Source organism: Coregonus clupeaformis, chromosome 23 (genome assembly GCF_020615455.1).
Source record: "Coregonus clupeaformis isolate EN_2021a chromosome 23, ASM2061545v1, whole genome shotgun sequence".
Classification (NCBI taxonomy): domain Eukaryota; kingdom Metazoa; phylum Chordata; class Actinopteri; order Salmoniformes; family Salmonidae; genus Coregonus; species Coregonus clupeaformis.
The window spans coordinates 20406158-20420690 of NC_059214.1; the positions used below are offsets into that span (position 1 = coordinate 20406158).

Genomic DNA, 14533 nt, shown 5'->3' on the forward strand with positions numbered 1-14533 from the left:
ATACATATTCTATACATCAAAATAACCCACAATTTCTTCCATAATCAAATAGGCTAGGCTACTGGTGTTACAATAAGAAAGAACTGGGCTATATAGCAAGTAGCCTAATTCTGCAAAATGTGTAAAAATAAATAAATAGAGTTGCCTGGAAATACTCTTATAACGTCAATCTACCTTGCTACAGTATGTAAAGTAGCTTTCTTTCTTTCAAGTGGATTGGCTACAACCCCATCGGATTACTCTGATTGGAGCGGTCTCTTGTCAACCAACGTATGAGCCCCAGCTCCATGCTCTACGATCAGGTTTCCTCGAGACAAATAGCATCGCTTTAGGATGCTGAACAAGGCACCGCTGTCGCATCAGGACCAGAAGTCTGAATGGGATGGGGACGATAAAAGAGGTAAGCTCAGCTTGCTTGTTTCTGCCGTCTGTTATATTGTTTTAGAGGCATTTTAATCAGCTGTTCACTAGCCTATCCCGAAGATTTCACTCTGCGGTTTGTTATGACAGTTAATGAGTTTACCATAGCCTGATATTTAGGGTACACGATTGCATTCCCAATCCCGACCAGCTCATAGGCTACTGTTCAAATTGTTTTTATTCGGTATCGAGGTATTTCGTTAATTGACTCATTAAATTCACCAGTGTAGCTTTAGGATCCGCGTGTTCCTGTGTCCTCCGCTGGATGCTCGCCCATCAATAGGATTTCTGCTCAGCTGTGCAGCACTGGGCACATCTCTGATTATATTATGGGGGCTATTTTGATAATGATAGTGGACTAGCCTGCTTCAAAATTAACTGTCCATGGTAAAAATAGCCTAACAGTTTTTGGATGATTTTTATTAACACACATTTGCCCTCATAATACACTACGTTTGGCTACTCTATACTAGAAAGTTGGTATGAAGAAGCATTTAACTTTTTTTCCGCAATAACCGAAATACTGAAATGAGCTTGAGTTGACAAAATCCATCATACTTACATGTTGGGCCACATTTGAACATGTTATGGTAATCATGACCTTGACACATAGGCTTTCATTTTGTATTCCACGTTTTTTCTTCTTCTAGATAGTAGCCTAATAAATGTCTGTTCGAATGAATTCACCCTCAGATGTTAAGGTCAAGATGTATTTACATTTTACATTTTAGTCATTTAGCAGACGCTCTTATCCAGAGCAACTTACAGTTAGTGAGTGCATACAATGAGGGAAAAAAGTATTTGAACCCCTGCTGATTTTGTACGTTTGCCCACTGACAAAGACATGATCAGTCTATAATTTTAATGGTAGATTTATTTGAACAGTGAGAGACAGAATAACAACAAAAAAATCCAGAAAAACGCATGTCAAAAATGTTATAAATTGATTTGCATTTTAATGAGGGAAATAAATATTTGACCCCTCTGCAAAACATGACTTAGTACTTGGTGGCAAAACCCTTGTTGGCAATCACAGAGGTCAGACGTTTCTTGTAGTTGGCCACCAGGTTTGCACACATCTCAGGAGGGATTTTGTCCCACTCCTCTTTGCAGATCTTCTCCAAGTCATTAAGGTTTCGAGGCTGACGTTTGGCAACTCAAACCTTCAGCTCCCTCCACAGATTTTCTATGGGATTAAGGTCTGGAGACTGGCTAGGCCACTCCAGGACCTTAATGTGCTTCTTCTTGAGCCACTCCTTTGTTGCCTTGGCCGTGTGTTTTGGGTCATTGTCATGCTGGAATACCCATCCATGACCCATTTCAATGCCCTGGCTGAGGGAAGGAGGTTCTCACCCAAGATTTGACGGTACATGGCCCCGTCCATCGTCCCTTTGATGCATGAAGTTGTACTGTCCCCTTAGCAGAAAAACACCCCCAAAGCATAATGTTTCCACCTCCATGTTTGACGGTGGGGATGGTGTTCTTGGGGTCACAGGCAGCATTCCTCCTCCTCCAAACACGGCGAGTTGAGTTGATGCCAAAGAGCTCGATTTTGGTCTCATCTGACCACAACACTTTCACCCAGTTCTCCTCTGAATCATTCAGATGTTCATTGGCAAACTTCAGACGGGCCTGTATATGTGCTTTCTTGAGCAGGGGGACCTTGCGGGCGCTGGAGGATTTCAGTCCTTCACGGCGTAGTGTGTTACCAATTGTTTTCTTGGTGACTATGGTCCCAGCTGCCTTGAGATCATTGACAAGATCCTCCCGTGTAGTTCTGGGCTGATTCCTCACCGTTCTCATGATCATTGCAACTCCACGAGGTGAGAACTTGCATAGAGCCCCAGGCCGAGGGAGATTGACAGTTATTTTGTGTTTCTTCCATTTGCGAATAATCGCACCAACTGTTGTCACCTTCTCACCAAGCTGCTTGGCGATGGTCTTGTAGCCCATTCCAGCCTTGTGGAGGTCTACAATCTTGTCCCTGACATCCTTGGAGAGCTCTTTGGTCTTGGCCATGGTGGAGAGTTTGGAATCTGATTGATTGATTGCTTCTGTGGACAGGTGTCTTTTATACAGGTAACAAGCTGAGATTAGGAGCACTCCCTTTAAGAGTGTGAAAACTATGATCCCTTATTGATGTCACTTGTTAAATCAACTTCAATCAGTGTAGATGAAGGGGAGGAGACAGGTTAAATAAGGATTTTTAAGCTTAGAGACAATTGAGACATGGATTGTGTATGTGTGCCATTCAGAGGGTGAATGGGCAAGACAAAATATTTAAGTGCCTTTGAACGGGGTATGGTTTTAGGTGCCAGCCACACTGATTTGTGTCAAGAACTACAATGCTGCTGGGGTTTTCACGCTCAACAGTTTCCCGTGTGTATCAACAATGGTCCACCACCCAAAGGACATCCAGCCGACTTGACACAACTGTGGGAAGCATTGGAGTCAACATGGGCCAGCATCCCTGTGGAACGCTTTCGACACCTTGTAGAGGCCATGTCCAGACGAAATTAGGCTGTTCTGAGGGCAAAAGGGGGGGTGCAACTCATTATTCTTAATGTTTTGTACACACAGTGTCTATACTGTGTATATGTATATCAGCCTGGTCTCATTGACTAGACGTAACATAGTCAAAGTAAATCCGGGACACTCAAATTAGTATGATATGTTATGTTTGGTATGGTTACAGAAGACATTTAACTAGCAATCATACCACACATAAAAGCATTCAAAGCTGCATCAATTTTCAATATGAAGCCACAAGAACAGATAGGAATAGCTCATAGGCAGCAGAAAGGCCAGGTGCATCATTGTGCGTGAAAGAACAGTGAAGACATGAGACACACAGCTCAAAAAGCTCCCCTATTGATCTTGTTTAGGGACATTACAATTATCCTAGACTAGCCTACAACACCACAATGCAATGAATAATTGTGTTATTGGTTTAAATTGAGTACAAAATTCTACTTTAGGCTGCAGTGAAAATGTCATTTGAATAACGGCACAAAAGCCCTGTGATTTGAATGTTTAATTCCATTTGGATCAGTTGTGGGTGTACTCTTGAACGTTTATAAGGTCTAGAAAGGCACAGTAGCAGGCCAGTCTGGCTGTATTTTTACTTCTGATACTGAGATGCGCTGTCTGTTGCAGATCCTCCTTCTCCAAAGTCGTCCCATAATAATGTGGCCACATATGCTACTGGCAGGCCCAGTTTTTAAGTAAAGCTTTACGCTCGCTCTGCCTCCTTTCCAATCCTTGCGCACCTTAACCTAATGCTTCAATATATATATATATTTTATAGCCTAAATATACTGAACAAAAATGTAAACACAACATGCAATAATTGCAACGATTTTATTGAGTTACAGTTTGTATAACGAAATCAGTCAATTGAAATAAATTCATTAGGCCCTAATCTATGGATTTCACATGACTGGGCAGTGGCACAGCCATGGGTGGGCCTGGGAGGGCATATGTCCACCCACTTGGGAGCCAGGCCCAGCCACTGAGGAGCCAGGCTCAGCCAATCAGAATTAGTTTTTCCCCACAAAAGGGCTTTATTACAGACAGAAATACACCTCAGTTTCATCAGCTGTCCAGGTGGCTGTCTCAGACGATCCCGCAGGTGAAGAAGCCGGATGTGGAGGTCCTGGGCTGGCGTGGTTACATGTGGTCTGCGGTTGTGAGGCCGGTTGGACATACTGCCAAATTTTCTATAAAATGATGTTGGAGGCGGCTTATTGTAGAGAAATGAACATTGAATTCTCTGGCAACAGCTCTGGTGGACATTCCTGCAGTCAGCATGTCAATTGCATGCTCCCTCAAAACTTGTGGCATTGTGTTGTGTGACAAAACTGCACATTTTAGATTGGCCTGTTATTGTCCCCAGCACAAGGTGCACCTGTGTAATGATCATGCTGTTTAATCAGCTTCTTGATATGCCACACCTTTCAGCTGGATGGATTATCTTGGCAAAGGAGAAATGCTCACTAACAGGGATGTAAACAAATTTGTGCACAAAATATGAGAGAAATAAGCTTTTTGTGCGTATGGAAGATTTCTGGGATCTTTTATTTCAGCTCATGAAACATGGGACAAACACTTTACATGTTGCGTTGATATTTTTGTTCAGTATATTTGTCATTTAACTTTTTTAATGTATTACCTTTTTTAATGTAGCATAAACAAAACCAGTCACAAAGACTACTTCAAAAGTCTCGTGTAGGCATACGGAAGTTCGTCCAAAATCTAATTCCAGCATACTCAAAATGGCTTGACATCCAACCTTTTTATACGAGTAAAGTACATGTTGGATAAAAAATGTCACAACATCATGGGAAAGCATGCAGTTTATTAGGCTAGATGAAATAAGTTATGATGAACTTCACAGGGTGGTGAAAGTGCACGGTGATGAGCTTGATGCTCCTTTCAATAAATATTGAGGGTCTTATTCTGGTGACATGATGATCGATGCTTGGCCGCCGTTTGACAAATAATCTCATCATGTAGGCTATACCCGCACTGTATCTGCGAGCTGTTGGTTGAGCACACATGCCAATACCAGAGTGGGCACATTGGCTATAGCTATGCAACATTTTTAGTGACAAAATCATCAGTAGGCTTAGAGTTGAAAATGCGATGAAAACCCATTTAACTTGTATTTTTTATTCGGTACATGGGAATTTAACTGCAAAATAAATGTTTATGTGCACTAGCCAATTTGTTGGAAATACAACTCTGATGGGAAAATGCACATTGTTTTTATGCAGATTTCTGAATAATCTGTCGCCAATTGGATGGAAACCTAGCTATAGACAACCTAAAGACTAGCAAATACGCTAGTCCAGTGTCACTTTGATTATGCCTGCACATCATGGTTCACCAGCAGCCCCAAACATCTAAAGAATAAGATACAGACCAGCCAAAACAAGCTCGTAAGTATTGTACTTAAACTCCACCCTCATACTTATCTGGAGGTCGAGCTTTTTAAGTCGCTACGCTGGCTATCTGTGAAAAAAAAAAGAGTAGTATTACTTCAACTTGTTCTGGTCCACATAATTATCATGGACAGGTACCTATTCAGCTATTTTTTATTTGTTAGAGATGTCCACCAGCATAATACCAGCCAGAGACTCTAATATTCACTGTTTTAAATATAAGAGTCTATCTGGTAAGAACACATTTTTGTTGAGTGGAACAAACTACCACAGCAAACCATGATATTAAAGTGCCCGAAGTCAGTATGCTTTGTTTATTGGTTGTGTGGTGGAAAATTTTTGCATATATTTAATATAATTATAATTATGGCACAAAATGGTGAAAATCGTATTTCCCCCTAGCTGATCATTGTCTGCAGCCGGCTCTGATCGTAGTGTAGGCCTAATGAAACAGGCAGGGAGAGTGAGCTCGTCCGTGGTGGTCGGCGAACCCTCAACCTTATGGCCCCTAGCCCTGCATGGCATCGACTGTGCTACAAAAGCATGCTGAAGTGGCAGTCGATATCCACATTTTCAAACTGTCTCTTACATACTCTGTCTGTGTACATCATGGCAATTTGGCAAAATTATATTATGTTGCAGTTTAGTCATTTTAATAGTGTGTTTATTAAACAAATCGTGCCCAGACACACACAATGAATCCCATATGGCCATGCATATGATTATGCGTATAGTAGAGACGTCAAACGTTCAGCCTGCTGCACAGTCACTATGGAAGGTCTAATCTAGAGCGCCCGGTTAAATTGTGTTTAGGAGCAACTCACTCCATGGTTAAAGTAGTAAGAAATAGATGTCATTGTTGTAAAAAAATTTTTTGAGGATGCTTCATTTACTATCATATTAAATCTAAATATTGAATTATTTGGTATCACTTCATTTTAAGGTGTCCTTATTACAGTATAAAACATGTAATTACACTGTAACAAGTATTGTAGTTGTAATAACTCATAGTTGCACTGTAATAACAACATGTAACTGGTGGTAATTGCAGTATGTAATTACAGAGGTGTAACAACGAATGCTTGTTACCATGCTTGTTACAAATGGGCAAGTTTCCACTAAATTCACCAATTTATTGTTTTGTTTCTTCTCAGCTGCATCTTAGTCAGTATAACTGTCACAAGGTTGTAATCTCTTGTTGGCAGATGCGCTGGGTGTCTGAGATTACAAAGGTTGGAGGCTCAATAGGCTCTAATTACCTACCTGTGAATGCGCACTCTTTAAAACCTCCACTCAATGTTGTTGCCCCCAAAAAGTGTACCATCTGGGTTAACTTGGTTGAGTTTACAAAAACAGATCAGATATAGATAGGTCAACCTCACTGACTGGGGTCTACCATACGGGTGTCATCTCAGATTATAATAAAAAAAAGTACTTAGAATGAATGTGTACGTTACCCATTATGACAACCTGAACCTCCTTGCCATCCAAGTGAGAGGATAAACCCACAAGTAAACCAGTACATGTAATATCTGCATAAGTACAATGTAATTACTAGGTATTATAAAGGATTTAGCTAGTTAAAATGAAGCGTATCTTGAGAGGTACTTACTTGTAATTAATTTGTACTTACTGTATATAGTACATTATAAACTGGGTGGTTCGAGCCCTGAATGCTGATTGGTTAACAGTCGTGGTATATCACGGGTATGACAAAACATCTATTTTTACTGCTCTAATTACTTTAGTAATCAGTTTATAATAGCAATAAGGCACCTCGGGGGTTTGTGGTATATTGCCAATATACAACGGCTAAGGGCTGTATCCAGGCACTCCACATTGTGTCGTGCTTAAGACAGCCCTTAGCCGTGGTATATTGGCCAAATACCACATCCCCTCGGGCCTTATTGCTTAATTACCCATCCTGACGACCTGGCCCTTGGCTTCCGGAAGCGCCATCCAAGTGGGAGGATAAACACACTAGTACACCAGAGTACATGTAATGTCTGCATAAGCACAATGTAATTACTAGGTATTACACAAGTGTATCTTGAGGGGTACTTATAATTATTGTGCACCTACAAAGTATGTTACCCATTCTGACAATCTAAATATAGTCTTCTGAAAGCGGCATCCAAGTGAGAAAATGAACACACTAATACACCACAGAGTACATATCTGTAAATCTGCATAAGTACAAGTTTGTCGCTAGTTGTTTCACAGGATTTAGCTATTTAATAGTTTTAAACTTTATAGTTACCTATGAGCAATTTCTATATAATTACTTATTACTCATTACCAAGTGAAAATACCTACAAACAAAATATGACCTTCTACTTTAGTCAATTGTATTGCAACAAGTAAAAAGACCTTACATTTCTTACAAAATAATGATTTTTATTGTTAGTTTAATCATTGTATTAATTAAATAAAGACATAGACATTTTTTACATTTTAGTCATTTAGCAGATGCTCTTATCCAGAGCGACTTACAGTTAGTGAGTGTATACATGTTTCATACTGGCCCCCCATGGGAATCAAACCCACAACCCTGGTGTTGCAAGCACCATGCTCTACCAACTGAGCTACACAGGAGGCTGTAGACCTACTCAATAACATAATAACTATTCTAGTGGTGACTCAAATCTGTAGCCTATAGTATGGTGAGTAGCCTAGATAGCTAATTTAGAATTGGGATTGTTTTTTTCTTCCCTTTTTAACATTGCAAGTAACAATGGAAATCGACAATTTTGTCTCTGACTGTCTTCATCTGTTTCTTTCTTGTAAGCATTTTCTCATCCTGGAGTCTGAGATCTTGTGGGAATCTGTGGTAGAGACGAAGAATGTATAACCATCTAACATAGACACTTTACATTACCCAATATTGGACTAAAGGAGCCTAAACGTTACTCCTTAGTCCAAGGACCTTACATGTTCGGTTTAAAGGGCGAATTGGCCCTGGATGCCAAAACAGCCAAATACTCCATCTAAACGTGAATCGATTCTCAATTGCGGTACGGTTCTAGAAACATAAATCCCTTTACTTTCACATGACATCAAAAATAATTTCACAAATGCAAAATACACACTGTTTTAACCGGTTTTAACACAGTTGCAGCCGACAGTATTTTTCAGTGATAACATGTTTGTGGCGTCTGTCTTCCGTTTACACACAGGTGTTCGGAGACGCAGATAGCTAATTAGCACAGGTAGTCCACTCTGTCTTCTGTCTGTTTTCCGTAAACAAGCGTTGTAACATGGAATTATGGCCATGTGGGACCCCTAACCATAATCCTACAAAGGTGTGTATCAATTTAACCTTTTTATTTTATTATTTATTGCTGATTTGAAAGATAATGTCCTTATGCTACCAAACCATACCACAAGTGATGCGTGTTAATGTTCACACCGAGCATCACAGCTCTAAACAAAACTCCTCCCTACAGAAGAGGCCTTCGTCCAATGGAACTGAGAGTCATGATCAAGGGCTACATTACCCCTAGTTATCATCATTATGATTTCTATATTTTAGGCATATAGCTAGCTAGGCCTAGCTAGCTAGTTGTTGTCTTATCTAGCTAGCTATAATAGTACTTGCTAGTGTTTAGCTACATTAAAAAGGAACTAACATTACTCAAAGTGTGTTGACGCAAGTAGCTAGCTAAAGTTAACATGCTGGGTGTGTCTCATGTAATACCCTTGGGTAATGGATACCCTGAGAACAAGGTTCAGGGAAGATAAGACCATTGAGCCCAGCTAATGTTAGCTAGCTAGTTAACTAGCGAGTAGCGACCATAGCATATTTGTGAGCTTTAGCTAGCTAGCTAGTCAAGGTTAGAAAACTAGCGTGCTAGCTAGCATGTTAGCTAATCCCAAAAAACTCAACAGATTGCATGGAAAGTCTATTCTGTAGATGGTAGCTAGCTAGCCTAGATAGGCCCAACAAAAGTTAGCTAACTACCTACGCTAAATTATCCAGCAGAATTCATGAATCCAAAAAAGCTAAACAAATTGCATGGAAAACGTACTTTCTCTCTTCTGTGTTGACGTTTTTGACCTACAAAACGTTGTTTCGTTCGAGGCAATCTTTCATATCTGGATTTTGCACACTGACCTTCTCGACCCCATTCGTGGCGTACTGTTACCTGTACATGATATCAGTGTCAACCATTGGAGGCTGGTGGGAGGAGCTATAGGAAGACGGCCTCATTGTAATTGCTGGAATGGAATAAATGGAACGGAGTCAAACATGTGGTTTCAATATGTTTGATGTGTTTGATACTGTTCCATTAATTCAATTTTTACCTCAGATTGGTGGTGTTAGTATAAACGTTTATATTAATCACGATCTTACAAATTTGATTGCTTGAAACAGATAAATATCTTTGGTTTAGTACCAGTGTTTTTGTCAGATGCGCCTGTCCGTAGTGGGACTTAGAACATCTCAGGCCTCACATGAATTCGCAGATTTGAGGATTAAGCTATCACCCAAATGAAAGTCAACCCCTGTCACTATTTAGAAACCGATGTGAAGTGATCATTTGTATTTTGGCTGTCTGCCGTAAACATTTTCTCACAGACAGGTGAGGTTCTCATCTATCGACTGGTATATGTAGTATACAGAAGTTCATTGAGGTTAGTCTGTTAGAAGAGCGCAAACGGTACATGTCGCCGCAGTTATTGTCCCAGTTTCATTGATTTCAATACAAATATCGATGTGAGTGATTCATTTGCACGCCCTATTGATTACAGAAGAACAAGCCAATAAATTCCAGTCTAGAGTGACCCCCTGGTAAGTATTGTTTTGCGTATTAGCAAAATACAAATGATCTGATCACAGGTGTGATGTGTGCGAGTATTTTTTATGTGTTGTCTTCAAAATATCACAACATATTTCAGCATATTGATTATACATTTGGACATTTAAAACCAGTGTTTTGTCACTCGGCTATAAATAAAAAAATTCATGACAACTGGAATCAGTAACCGTATTATATTCAGATTATGTTTTAGGAACATAAATTGTACTTTTTCAACCGGATTCTACTTAAACAGGTAAAAACTACTGAATGAGCCCAAAAACTTTATATAATGTATTGATTTTTGATGATATACAGTACCAGTCAAAAGTTTGGACACAAATCAAATTAAATCAAATTTTATTTGTCACATGCGCCGCATACAACAAAAAAATACCTACTCATTCAAGGGTTTTTTACAGCCTGGAGGTGTGTTGGGTCATTGTCCTGTTGAAAAACAAATGATAGTCCCACTAAGCCCAAACCAGATGGGATGGCGTATCGCTGCAGAATGCTCTGGTAGACATGCTGGTTAAGTGTGCCTTGAATTCTAAATAAATCACAGACAGTGTCACCAGCAAAGCACCCCCACACCATAACACCTCCTCCTCCATGCTTTACGGTGGGTACTACACATGTGGAGATCATCCGTTCACCCACACCGCATCTCACAAAGACACGGAACCAAAAATCTCAAATTTGGACTCCAGACCAAAGGACACATTTCCACCAGTCTGATGTCCATTGCTTGTGTTTCTTGGCCCAAGCAGGTCTCTTCTTCTTATGGGTGTCCTTTAGTAGTGGTTTCTTTGCAGCAATTCGACCATGAAGGCCTGATTCACACAGTCCCCTCTGAACAGTTGATGTTGAGATGTGTCTGTGACTTGAACTCTGTGAAGCATTTATTTGGGCTGGTAATTCTAATGAACTTATCCTCTGCAGCAGAGGTAACTCTCAGTCTTCCATTCCTGTGGTGGTCCTCATGAGAGCCAGTTTCATCATAGCGCTTGATGGTTTTTGCGATTGCACTTGAAGAAACGTTCAAAGTTCTTGAAATGTTCCGTATTGACAGATCTTCATGTCTTAAAGTAATGATGGACTGTCATTTCTCTTTGCTTATTTGAGCTGTTCTTGCCATAATATGGACTAGGTCTTTTACCAAATAGGGCTATCTTCTGTATACCCCCCTACCTTGTCACAACACAACTGATTGGCTCAAACGCATTAAGAAGGAAATAAATTCCACCAATTAACTTTTAACAAGGCACACCTGTTAATTGAAATGCATTCCAGGTGACTACCTCATGAAGCTGGTTGAGAGAATGCCAAGAGTGTGCAAAGCTGTCATCAAGGCAAAGGGTGGCTATTTGAAGAATCTCAAATATATTTGTATTTGTTTAACACTTTTTTGGTTACTACATGATTCCATATGTGTTATTTATAGTTTTGATGTCTTCACTATTATTCTACAATGTAAAACATAGTCAAAATAAAGAAACACTCTTGAACGAGTAGGTGTTTCCAAACTACAAACTACAAACTGTAGCTCAGTTGGTAAATCATGGCGCTTGCAACGCCAGGGTTGTGGGTTCGTTTCCCACGGGGGGCCAGTATGAAAAATTTATGCACTCACTAACTGTAAGTCGCTCTGGATAAGAGCGTCTGCTAAAATAACGAAAATGTAGTGTAAGTGAAATCATGTTTGTCCTGCCTATGTTTAGACTCACTATAGCCTATGATATCTAATTCTCTCTACATGGTTTGGCTGATTCTAAAAAGCATAATTGTGATTTGAAACATATGAGAAAGTGATAGGCAGTATTTCAACAATGCCTATTCCTCCACAGTTTGTGTGCTTGATGATACCAATATTGCACTATATTCTTTTGGCAGAGATTTACATGTTTACAGAAAATAGGAAAATGTCAGCCTTTGACTCCAATCACTTTCATTTACGTTGTTTTGTGCTGCTGTCAGAGATTGCTGTTCCCTTACAAGTTGAGAGCCTATAGGTCTCTCTTCAGTGCCATCACCATTACTGCCTCCTTTCAACTGACACTCACAGGCTAATATTCATGTTGAATGTGCTTAGTGTGTGGTTTTTCCTTTGTGACCTGAAATATGTGGTGAATTTGTTTAGCAAATAATCTATTATTTTATACTAGGTTCCTGTTGAAGTCTGCAACAGAGGGGGAACGCATATTTCAAAAGATACATTTTCTCCCTTTGACTTTGAATCCCTGTCAGGCATGTGCTGTATGTTCTGCCTTAACCTTGATGTGGAGTGTGTTGTGTCCAATTCCCTCCAGGGAATGGGTTGGTTTGATATCTAACAAATGCTACTGTGCACCTCATCCATCTTCCTTAGAGCTCCACTGTAATAATCGTTGTCATTTCCATTTGCACTCGATTGGATGGATTACATCATCCCTTTAGCCATGACATCAATACAAGTCAAAACTCTTGCTCATTCTTGCCACACATGCACCGACAAAACCTGCACATCTGTAGGACATATAGACACAGGTGTGTGAACAAATCCTGGCATGCACACACACACTATCATATTCCCATTTTTACCTTATGGAGTTTACACCTGTTTTAATTACAGCTTTGAATCCAGTTCCTTGACATTGATGTATTGATTGCAGCTTCAATAACAGTGGTAGTTAATTGATTCTGCTGGCACCCGCCCACCCGACTAGAATCACCACTCTCGACGGGTCTGACCTAGAGTATGTGGACAACTACAAATACCTAGGTGTCTGGTTAGACTGTAAACTCAACTTCCAGACTCACATAAAGAATCTCCAATCCAAAGTTAAATCTAGAATCGGCTTCCTATTTCGCAACAAAGCCTCCTTCACTCATGCTGCCAAACATGCCCTTGTAAAACTGACTATCCTACCGATCCTTGACTTCGGCGATGTCATTTACAAAATAGCCTCCAACACTCTACTCAGCAAATTGGATGTAGTCTATCACAGTGCCATCCGTTTTGTCTCCAAAGCCCCATACACTACCCACCACTGTGACCTGTACGCTCTTGTTGGCTGGTCCTCACTACATGTTCGTCGTCAAACCCACTGGCTCCAGGCCATCTATAAATCACTGCTAGGCAAATCCCCGCCTTATCTTAGCTCATTGGTCACCATAGCAGCACCCACCCGTAGTCTGCGCTCCAGCAGGTATATCTCACTGGTCATTCCCAAAGCCAACACCTCCTTTGGCCGCCATTCCTTCCAGTTCTCTGCTGCCAATGACTGGAACGAATTGCAAAAATCTCTGAAGCTGGAGACTCTTATCTCCCTCAATAACTTTAAGCATCAGTTGTCAGAGCACCTTACCGATCACTGCACCTGTACACAGCCCATCTGAAAGTAGCCCACCCAACTACCTCATCCCTATATTGTTATTTATTTTGCTCTTTTGCACCCCAGTATCTCTATTTGCACATAATCTCTTGCACATCTAGCATTCCAGTGTTAATACTATTGTAATTATTCTGCACTATAGCCTATTTATTGCCTTACCTCCATAACTTGCTACATTTGCACACACTGTATATATATTTTCTGTTGTATTTCTGACTTTATGTTTTTTACCCCATATGTAACTCTGTGTTGAATGAGCAAGAGTTTTTATTGCACTACTTTGCTTTATCTTGGCCAGGTCGCAGTTGTAAATGAGAACCTGTTCTCAACTGGCTTACCTGGTTAAATAAAGGTTAAATAAAATAAATAAAAAAAATTCCTCCGTTTGCGTTGACATACTGTGGCATTTGCTGCACCAGGAGGCCAAACGGGGAATCGCACGACCATGAATATGAATGAATGTGACATGTGAAATTAATTCCAAGGAATGATTTTCAATGTTGGGTCTGGTTGGGTTCACTACTCCTGCAGAATTTCTAGTGGAAAATAAAATGCCAAGGAAATCATTTTAGTTTGTCAATATGAACATCTGCAGCCCTATGAATTCAAAAATAGGACCTTGGTTTATCAGATTCAATACAGAGGAAGCAGGTTTGAGCAGGGTATCAGTAGGTAATTCTGTTGGATATTTGTTTAATCCCCCCTTGCCTTTTCATGATATTTGTCTTTTCTAAACCAAGGCTAGTTTTTGATGAAAGATAGGAACAAAATAAAAAAGGTATTTTTGTGGGAATGGGTATTTCTGCAGAGCTTTTGCTGAGCTTTAGGAGTTGCCTTCCCCTGTTCCCTTTGGGTGGTGCAGTATATATTTAAAGCCCATTCCTGAAGAGGCACTGGAGCTATAATTGGGTTTCTCTGAGGGGATTTGCTTGCTCTCTACCACACTGGAATGGTCATTGTGGAGTTCGGTGTTCCACAGCTCTTGGTCAAGTGGATC

The 14533-nt window shown here is 40.3% G+C and overlaps 1 protein-coding gene across 1 annotated transcript in view; it reads left to right on the forward strand.

Annotated features, from left to right (window-relative positions):
- Positions 1–316: 316 nt before the first annotated feature.
- The window catches only part of LOC121536807 (beta-1,3-galactosyltransferase 1-like), a 130867-nt gene continuing 116650 nt past the window's right edge, over positions 317–14533 (forward strand). Inside the window, exon 1 of the mRNA XM_041844377.2 lies at positions 317–400. The gene's annotated coding sequence lies outside the window, so the exon portion shown is untranslated. The remainder of the gene's footprint in view (positions 401–14533) is intronic.